This window comes from Heterocephalus glaber, unplaced genomic scaffold, assembly GCF_053883595.1.
Source record: "Heterocephalus glaber isolate CG9 unplaced genomic scaffold, H.glaber_assembly_v1.0 deba00001545, whole genome shotgun sequence".
Lineage (NCBI taxonomy): Eukaryota > Metazoa > Chordata > Mammalia > Rodentia > Bathyergidae > Heterocephalus > Heterocephalus glaber.
The window spans coordinates 1,297,306-1,308,468 of NW_028258338.1; the positions used below are offsets into that span (position 1 = coordinate 1,297,306).

The 11,163-nt window shown below is 37.5% G+C and overlaps 1 pseudogene; it reads right to left on the reverse strand.

Moving 5' to 3' along the window:
• Positions 1 to 411: 411 nt before the first annotated feature.
• On the reverse strand, positions 412 to 2,049 carry LOC101715949 (inhibitor of growth protein 3 pseudogene; annotated as a pseudogene).
• Between the last annotated feature and the right edge of the window lie 9,114 nt (positions 2,050 to 11,163).

An 11,163-nucleotide genomic window follows, 5' to 3' on the forward strand; every position in this document is an offset into this window, starting at 1 on the left:
TATAAAAATGTATCACTTTAACACCCTTTCCCCATAAACCCCCAGCCCCCCACCCTCATGAACTGCACTCTATCTGGATACAGAAACATAAAGACTAATGGCACAAATTCGTTTTTACCTACAGGAGTTTCTGTTTATGTACCCAGGTACTCTAGAGGACACCAGCCCACTTTAATTTCCTTCAGCCAGCTGAATCAGTTTCACAAAGAAACAAAGCTTATTATAAAGGCATATTAAAAACCGTTATCTTAAATTCTTTTTAGAAGGACTTTTTTTTTTTGCAACTGTTTATATACAGTGTTACATAACAGCTCTGGAGTACAGTACATGCAGCAGAATATACCTGTTGAATATAAAATATTTTTCTTAAAATCTTCATCGTTGGAATTCTTTGAAGTCTAAATTATAGAATGCCCATTACTTTGAGAAAATGGTTGAGAAGTACAAATGTCTGCATATGTTGGCCACAGAAATAATCCAAGGCTAACTGGAATAATATTCATAGCACACCAGGAGTGCATAAATAATTTACTTACATTATTAAAATACAACCCATAAAATTCAAGTTCAAGACCTTAAAGGATTGTCTATGTAAATCCTTTGAGTGGTTGCCTGGAAATGAGTTCTTTCTTCTTTCTCTTTTCTTCTTTTTTACAGTCCCATATAAAATGCTGGGTTGGAGTTTCTCTCTTCTTCAAATGAAATGGCACCTTTATTTATGGCTACTGCCTCTTCTCTTCATTGCTGCAGTACACTGTGGACAATACCATTTTCCTTTTGGTGCTTCTGTCAGTCCAACACATCCATAATGGAACCACTCTATTGGGCAATCTTGGTTATCACATCCCACCATCTCACCGTAAGATACCTGATTACAAATGCAATATGGAGGTTCATTTGAGTCATAAGTCCCATCAACCTGACTATTTGAATCAGATTCTAGCACTACCGTTGTCTGCTGGGAGATTTCTTGTACAACAGTTGATGAGGAAGAACATGACGATAAGGAAGAAGAAGAGGAGGATTATGATGACTGTTGGCTTGAAGACTTATTGTTATTTTTGCTCTTCCGACTGCTCTGTGAGTCAGCGGCTGATGAACTGGCATTCTGTGTTAAGGTTGTCATGAGTGCTGAAAATGATGAATAGCCAGCTCCTTCCCTGGGCATTGAAAATTCTTTTCCCAACTGAAAATCATTATTCTGAAATGCTTCATAACTGGCTTTTAAACTTGATGTCCTTCGTCCTTCTTTCATCTGTGCTGTAGCTTGAACTGCTTGCGCTGCTGCCATGGTAATTGCTCCTGCTCCACTACCTGAAGATAATGAGCCAATGTTATAGGATGCCAGAGGTTGGGAAAAATTCACATGGTAAGCATTGTTGCAAGAGTCTGTGGAATTATTATTTTGACAACCCAATGTATTTTCTTTAGAGGCATCTGATGTGAGGGTAGACAGAAGGGCTTCAGATTTAAACTTCTTTTCAGGAATATGATCTGTTGTTGTATGGTGAGAAGTTGGATTATATTTCCTTTTTTCCACTGGAGTGTGTAAATGAGCATGGTGATTGTTCACTGGCTGTGAAGGAGTATCTAATTCCAAAGATCGCCTCTCTAATATCTCTGTAATTCCAGCATTATCAGCTTCCAGCTCCATTTTAAACTTAGCCAGTTCCTGATCCAGCTTTCTCAAGTGTTGATCTACCAAGTCATATATCTGGTTTGCTAACTGTACTTTCTCATCTGCATCTTCCCGAGCTTTATAGTAGTCTTTTTTGATGGATGCTATCTGTTCTTCTCTCCACTCAGGTTTATTTTTCTTTGCATTTATAAAGAATTCACTGACTCTTTGTTCTAGCTGATCCATTGCATTCTGCACCTGCAGGTCCATCTTGCGCATCTCTGTAAAGCCATCCCGCAGGTCCATTGGGAGTTGCTCAATCATTTCCAAATAGTCCTCTAGGTACAACATCATGGCCCGTAGAGCTGGGGGAATGAAGGGGTCCAGGGGTTTATTTGTGTCACTCGCTGTGGCCGGAGTTTTGTCCCTTCTGATATGGCGCCTCCGCTAGCAGCGCCCGCTCGACTCTGGCAAAAAAAAAAAAAAAATCTCTTTCATTTTTGTTCCTTTCTGGACCAAATTTGGATTTCTCTTTTCTTTTTCTTTTCTTCTCTCGATTATCATTAGCTTTAAAGGAAAGTAAACACAGTATCTAGCCTCCCTATTGCTGTTAGGTGGTTCTGTTCATGTCTTTGTTCTTTCATTCTACCTTTTCCTCTTGCCTTCAGCAGTTTCTTGGAGTTTGTGTGATCTTACTGTATCTTCTGACCTCACTGCTAACCTTTCCTGATCCTTCCACCTATCTCTCACCCCCTCCCGATATCCTTCTAACTCCCCATCCCGAAGGGAAAAGTTGCTATATTGAAGAGTTTATTCACTATAAATATATGTTGGGTTGGTCCTTGATTTTGATTTAATTCACACAGTTAAATATAATAGATTAATAACTACAACAAAGTGTCATTTTATAAACTGTGCTTGATGCTATGATGTTGCTGATTGTATTATTTGGGCTAAGATGTTGTGATTACCTTCCTGGGATAATGAAAATGAGATAGCCTCAGAGTCATTAAAGCCCCAAACCTAAAGACCAGCTGTATCTGGAAGACACCTCTGAAAAGCAATCATTCCACAAGGGAAATAAACACAAGCAACAAAGATACCTACAATAAGCAATTGTGAAATATCAACCCAGGAATTAAACCAAGGACAGTACCAAAAACAAAAATGAGAAGACATTTAAGCAAGGCACAAACTCAGGCTCCCCCCCACCCCAAAAGCAAATTCTGGGGGAAACAAGGTGGAAAAGTCGATAATCAACCAACTGAACAACCTGAACTGATAGCACAGGAAGTAACAAAACAGATGAATGAAGCTCTAGAAAAATTCAAAGCAGAAATAATCTCCCAGATAAATACAGAGATGGTGAGCAGAATGAAAGACATGATTAGAGACTGTACAGCAGAAACAGACAAGAAAATAGATGAGATCAGAAACATGCTGGAAGCCATGAATGCCAGCATAAGAAAGAAATGGAAACCATGATTGCCCAACATAAGAAAGAAATGGAATCCATGAAACAGATTCAAACAGATATTCAGAAGATTAAAAACTCCATTGAAAGCATGCAGAGCAGATTAAGAGAATCTGAAGATACAATATCACATATAGATGACAGGATTGCAGTTCAGGACCATGAAAACACAGATTTCTTAAAAAGAGTAGGGACCATGAGAAATCAATTCAGCAGCTGCTAGATGATGCAAAGAAGAATAACATAAGACTGACAGGAGTTCATGAAAAAACAGGAGAAAGTACAATTGACATAAAAAAACTGTTCACAGAAGTAATAGTAGAAAACTTCCCAGACAGAGGTGGAGAATTGGACATATAGATAAGTGAGGCATATAGAACTCCACCTAGGCACAATAAAAAAAATCTACACCTAGACATATAATAGTCAAGATCCCAGAAACCCAACAGAAGAACAAAATCCTACAGGCAGTTAGAGAAAAGAAACAAATCACCAATAAAGGAAAGCCCATCAGAATCATGGCAGACTTCTCAACACAAACCCTAAATGGAAGGAGAGCCTGGAGTCAAGTATTTCAAGCCCTAAAAGAAAATAACTTCCAACCTAGATTGTTGTATCCTGCAAAATTATCTTTCAAAATCAATGCGGAAATTAGATACTTCCATACCAAAGAACACCTGAGAAATTTCATGAGCACCAAACCAGCACTCCAAAGAATTCTAAGCAATATCCTAGAAAAAGTCAACAATGGTCACAACTCCATGAGGCTCAACAGAGAGAAGCCACCAGTCAAGGTAAGAAACTAAAGGGAAAGGGGGAAAAAGAAATAAGAGCCAACAACAGTAAAACATAATGACAAGAAAAAAAAATGTAAACAAAGTCTATGTAAATAGGGAAGGGTGGTGGGGGTGAAGGGCCCATAGGTAATGGGGGAAAAAATAAGAACTAAGATACATCATGTTCAGGTACAAACACCCAATAATAAATGTAAATGTATTGTATACCTAAAATGTACCAATTAATATATAAATTAAAAACAAAACAAAACAAAAACATAATGACAAGGATGAGTCAATATCAATCAATTATAACTATCAATGTTAATGGCCTCAATTCACCAATCAAATGAAATAGACAGAGAATGGATTAAGAAGCAAAATCCAGCAATATGCTGTATACAAGAAACACACCTAACTAAAAAAGACATTCATAGACTGAAAGTAAAAGGATGGAAAACAGCTCTCCACGTGACAGGAACCCAGAAAAAAGCAGAGGTAGCAATCTTATTTGCAGACAAAGTATATTTCAAACCAAAATAAATTAAGAGAGACAAAGATGGTCACTACATCCTTGTAAAGTGAACAATCCAAGAGGAAGAGATGACAATCCTAAATATATATGCATCAAATATGAATGCCCCCAACTATACAAAACAAACATTAATGGACATGAAAAACCAAATGAGCACTAATACAAATGTAGTGTGGGACCTCAATACCCCACTATCAAATAGATCATCTAGACAAAAAATTAAGAATGAAATTCAAGAACTGAACCAAGATATTGAACAAATGGACTTAATAGATATTTACAGTGCTCCACCCCACAAAATCAGAATACATATTCTTTTTGGATGCACACGGGTCATTCTCCAAAATAGACCATATGCTAGCTCATAGAAGATGTCTAATTCAATGTAAAAGAATTGAAATTACCCCCTGTATATGATAAGACCATAGTGCAATAAACTTGGAGATCAATAACATGAGAAACTGCAAAACTCCCACAAACACCTGGAAATTGAATAACACCCTCCTGGACAACCAATGGGTCACAGAGGAAATTAAAGAAGAAATTAGACAATATCTACAAGTAAATGAAAATGCCAGTACAAGGTACAGGAATCTATGGGACAAAATGAAAGCAGTTCTACATGGGAAATTCATAACAGTGAATGCCCATATTAGGAAAACAGAGAGAACTCAGATAAATAACGTAATGCAGAACCTCAAACTGCTAGAAAAAGAAGAGAATAACAAACCCAAAGCTCACACAAGAGAAGAAATTTATAAAGATCAGAGCAGAAATCAATGCAATGGAGACTAAGAGAAAGATACAAAAAATTAATGAATCATAGAGTTTGCTTTTTGAAAGAATAAATAAAATTGATAAACCTTTAGCCAACCTTATCAAAAAAAGGAAAGAAAAGGCTCAAATCCACGCAATTAAGAACAAAAAAGTGGAAGTCACAACAGACCCAGCAGAAATCCAGAGGATCATCAATACATACTTCGAGAACCTGTACTCTAAGAAAATGGAAAACAGAAGAAATGGACAGATTCCTAGATACATATCAATTGCCAAAGTTAAATGAAGAAGATATAGAAATTCTAAACACCCCAATTACAATGAGTGAAATTGAAAATGTAATAAAAAATTTACCAACAAAAAAAAGCCCAGGTCCTGATGGATTCACTGCTGAATTCAACAAGACATTTAAAGAAAAACTAATGCCATTACACTTTAATCTCATCAAGGAAATTGAAAGGGAAGCAAGGCTTCCAAATTCATTCCTGAAAGCAAGTGTTACTTTGATTCCAAAACTAGGGAAAGACCCAACCCAAAAAGAGAACCACAGGCCAATCTCCCTAATGAACATAGACGCAAAAATCCTCAACAAGATACTAGCGAACAGAATACAGAGGGTCATCAAGAAGATCATACACCTTGACCAAGTTGGATTTATCCCAGAGATGCAAGGATGGTTCAATATTCATAAAGGAATAAATGTAATACACTATATTAACAGTCAAGGAAAAAAAAATATGATCATCTCAATAGATGCAGAAAAGGCATTTCACAAAGTCCAACACCCATTCATAATAAAAATGCTACAGAAAATTGGAATAGAAGGTCTTTATCTAAACCTGATTAAGGCTATCTATGAAAAAACCAACAACCAACATCATATTAAATGGTCAAAAACTAAAAACTTTCATGCTAAAATCCGGAACAAGACAAGGATGCCCACTCTCACCACTCCTGTTCAATATAGTTCTGGAAACATTAGCCACAGCAATTAGAAAAGAGAAAGAAATAAAAGGAATAAAGATAGAAAAGGAAGAAGTTAAATGGTCATTATTTGCTGATGATATGATACTTTACATAGAAGACCCAAAACACTCTACCAGAAGACTTCTAGACTTAATTGACAGATTCAGTAGAGTAGCTGGATATAAGGTTAACACTCAAAAAATGGTAGCCTTCTTATACACAAATAGTAGAATCACTGAGAGAGAAATTTGGGAAACAATTCCTTTTACAATAGCATCCCCAAAAATGTAATATTTAGGAATCAATCTAATAAAGGAAGCAAAAGACCTCTACACTGAAAACTGCAGCACCATGAAAAAGGAGATTGAGGAGGATATAAGAAAATGGAAAGACATCCCTTGTTCCTGGATAGGAAGAACCAATATAGTGAAAACGGCCATACTTCCAAAACTACTATATACATTTAATGCAATTGAAGTTCCAAAAATATACTTCACAGAACCAGAGAAAGCAATTCAAAAATTCATTTGGAACCAGCAGAGACCTAGAATAGCAAAAGCAATTCTGAGCAACAGAGACATGGCTGGGGGTATCACAATCCCCAACTTGAAGCTATACTACAAAGCTACTGTGATAAAAACAGCATGTTACTAGCACAGAACAGAACTGAGGATCAGTGGAATAGGTTAGAAGATGCGTAAACAACTCTTATCACCATGCACTAAACTAAGATCAAAGTGGATTAAACATCTAAATATTAAGACAGAAACACTAAACTTGCTGGAAGTTAAGTTAGGTAGAACTCTTGAAGACACTGGCATAGGAAAAGACTTTATGAACAAAACCTCAGTAGCACAAGAACTAGCACAAAGAATCAACAACTGGGATTTCATCTTATTAAAAAGCTTCTGCACTGCAAGAGAAACCACTGACAGAGCTAACAGACAACCTACCATGTGGGAAATAATTTTTAGCAGCTGTAATTCAGACAAAGGGCTACTATCTAGAATATATAAAGAACTGAAAAAATCAGACCCCCTAAATTCAAAGATACAATTCAAAAATGGGCATCTGAAATGAACAGATATTTGTCAGACAAAGAAGTAGAAATAGGAAATAAACATATGAAAAAATGTTCAACATCACTGGTCATTCAAGAGAGGCAGATAAAAACAACGCTGAGATTCCACCTCACCCCAGAAAAAATGGCTGCTATCAAACAATGAACCAATAACTAATGCTGGTGGGGGTGTAGAGAGAAAGGAACCCTTCTCCATTATTGGTGGGAGTGCAGAATGTTGTGACCACTATGGAAATCACTGTGGAGATACCTCAAAGAACTAGGGCTGGAGGTCCCATTTGACCCAGCTATTCCCCTGGTGTGTATTTTCCCAAAAGAATTAAAAGAATCATACCACAGAGGTATCTGTGTACCCATGTTTATAGCAGCACAGTTTGTAACAGCTAAAGCTTGGAAACAGCCCAAGTGCCCATCAACTGGAAACTGGATAAAGAAGATGTGGTTTTTTCATAAAATGGAGCACAGCTCAACCATAAAGAATGAGAAACTAGAGTCATTTATAGCTAAATGGATACATATTGGGGCCATATTCTTAAGTGAAATAAATAGGGTACACATGTGTAAATATCAAATAGTTTCTCTAGTGTGAGAAACTGAGAGTTTAAATAAGGATTAAAAGGATTAATAACTAATAATTGATACTTTGAAATAGGAAAATTTCCAAAGGTGTAGGGGTGGTGGGAGGAGATGGGGAAAGGAAAGAATGGAAAGGAAAAATTATGAGAAAAGAAAAAAATGGTAATGAAGTCTATGTAAGTACAGAAGATTGGAGGGGTGAAGGGCGTACAGGTAATGGGGAAAAAATAAGAACCAATATATATCATGTACAGGTACAAGCACCCAATGATAAATGCAAATGTATTGTATACCTAAAATGTACCAATAAAAGAATTTAAGCAAAAAAAAAAGAATGACTTGTCATTTAGGACTTACCCTCACTTGGAGGACCCAGAAGACATGAATTTCACAACGTGTATGAGAAAAAATTTGTGAGAGAGGCCCAAGCATCTTTGAAAAACTCTGTTTTCTCTACAGGCCAGACTTTGGAGTGAGAGCTGCAAGCATTCAATTGGGAAACCTGAATACAATGGCAGTATTTGCATCCCTAGGGAGCAGAGGCCAAATTGTAGTGCTCAACCACCAAAGGCTCCACTTGTATGGTTACCATATTGGACAACAGCAAGTAGGATGGTCTGACTCACACAGACCTATGTCATTGGCTCAATCAGCATAGTGTTCCTATAGGTGGAATCAATAGGAAACCCACTAAATTCTTACTTTATCTATATAATTAGAACAATTCTAGGCAAGTGACAAGTCTAACTTGGTTTATCAAAATAGAGTCTTGGTCCTCAATCAATTTCCAGACTTGCATCAGTTTGCAAAGAACACCTTAAATGAAGGGAAGAATAGGTTCCCTTGAGCAAGATCCCCAGTGTACTACTGAATTAAGACTATAATATTTCTCTAAGCTTTTCCAAAAAGACCTACAGCCTTTTTAACAGGGAAAGTGTGCACTGGTGTAACGAAACATTCAGACCCTTTGGGGACCTCTGGACACTGGTTGTGAACTGACACTAATTCCAGAAGGCTCAGAAGATCACTGTAACCCTCTGGTCAGAATATGACTTATGGAAGTCAGGTCATCAAAGGAGGTTGAGTTCAGGTTTGTCTCAGTGTATCCCATAGGTTGTGAACATATCTTGCAGTCATTTGCCAAGTTTGGGGTGCATAATAAGACTAGACATACTCAGAAGCTGGCAGAATTTCCACATTAGCTCCCTGACCTGTGGAGTGAGGGTGAATATTGTGGAGAAGGCCAAGAGTAAGCCACTATAACTGCCTCTACCAAAGAAAGCAGTAAGTTCTATCTTCCCTTCTTGAACAAAATGAAAAAGTCTCACAAGAAGATGATCTTTCTTAGATAAACTTGGGACATTTCTAGGTAAATGGATGCACCTTGAGGCCATACTCATAAGTGAAATAAATAGGACACACATGTGTAAATACTGAATTGTTTCTCTGGTGTGAGAAACTGAAAGTGTACATGAGGACCACAATGTATAATAGATACTGTGAAATAGGAAGAAAATGTTCAAAGGCAAAGGGGAACTGGGGGGAGGTATGGAAAGGAAAGAAGGGAAAGAAAAAATTGAAGAAAAAAAGGAAAAAACTGAAATGTATATACAGAGGGGTGGAGCTTATGTACATAAGGAGGGGTGGAGGGGTTGAAGGTAACACAGCAGAATGGAAAAAAAATAAGAACCAAGATATATCATGTACAGGTACAAATTCCCAACGATGAATGTGATCATAAGGTATACCTAAAATGTACCAATAAACTCAATAAAAAAATTGTATGAAAGAATTGTAAAAATTGCTGTAGAATTAATAAATAATTATAGTAAGGTCCTGCCACTCCTGGCCCAGAGGAGGGGGCTTCCAGGCCGCCATCCATCCCGGCACTCCTGGGCCATAGGAAGGGGCTTATAGCCACCATCTCATCACTCCCAGCTCAGAAGAGGTGAGGTCCATGGGAGACAACAGCACCTGCCCCCCACCCCGGGTCAAAATGAGAAGACACATAAACAAGGCTCAAAAACAGACTTCCAGATCACCTACAGCAACCCCAAAGGGAAATGAGATGGAACACTCTGATACTCAACCACCTGGACCCAATGAACTGGCAACAAATGGGGATCTGGAAAAAATGAAATCAGAAATAATTTCTCAGACAACAGGAGAAATTGTGCTCCTAGTGCAAGACATGATTAATAAATCTAGAGAGGAGCTCAGGAACATGATGGAATCCCAACATAAGAAACAAATGGAATCCATAAAACAGAGGCAAACAGATTTCCAGGAGATCAAAAACTCCATTGAAAGTCTACACAGCAGAATGAGCCAATGTGAGGATAGAATTTCAGATATAGAAGATAAGATTCCAATTAGTGACCAGGAAAAGAAAATTTGCTTCAAAATTGTAAGGGACCACAAGAAATCAATCCATCAGCTGCTAGATGATGCAAAGAAGAATAACATAAGACTGATTGGAGTCAATGAAGAAACAGAAGAGAGTGCAGATGACATAAAAATCTGTTCACAGAAATAATGGCAGAAAACTTTCCAAGACGAGAAAAGAATTTGATGCACAGATAAGTGAGGCATCTAGGACTCCAACTAGCAGTGATCAAAAAAAAATCTGCACATAGGCATATAATAGTTAAGATTCCAGAAACCCAACAGAAGAACAAAATTCTACAAGCAGCTAGAGAAAAGAAACAAATCACATGCAAAGTAAAGTCCATCAGGATCACAGCAGACTTCTGAATGCAAACCCTCAAGGCAAGAAGAGCTTGGAGTGATGCATTTCAAGCCCTAAAGGAAAACACCCTCCAACCCAGACTGATGTACCCTGCAAAACTATCTTTCAAAATTGATGGAGAAATGACAAAGAGCACCTTGGGAACTTCATGAATACCAAACCAGCACTCCAAAATATTTAAAATAATATCCTAGGAAAAGACAACGAGGATGACAACCCCAGGAAGCCTGCAGAATGAATCCATCAGGCATGACAAAAAAATTAAACACAAAGAGGGAGAATCCAACAAAAACTAAAAGTCATGACAATGATAAGTCAATACATATCAATTATAATCATCAATGTTAATGGTCTCAATTCACCAATCAAAAGAAACAGAGTGGCAGAATGGGTCAAGAAGCAAGATCCAGCAATGTGCTGCATACAAGAAACACAATTCAAAAAGAAACTCATATACTGAAGGTGAAAGGGTGGAAAACAATACTCCATGTGACAGAAACCCCCCAAAAAGCTGGAGTAGCTATCTTCTTCACAGATCAAGTGGATTTCAAACCAACACTGATTAAGAGAGACAAAGAAGGACACTACATCCTTGTAAAGGGAAGAATCCA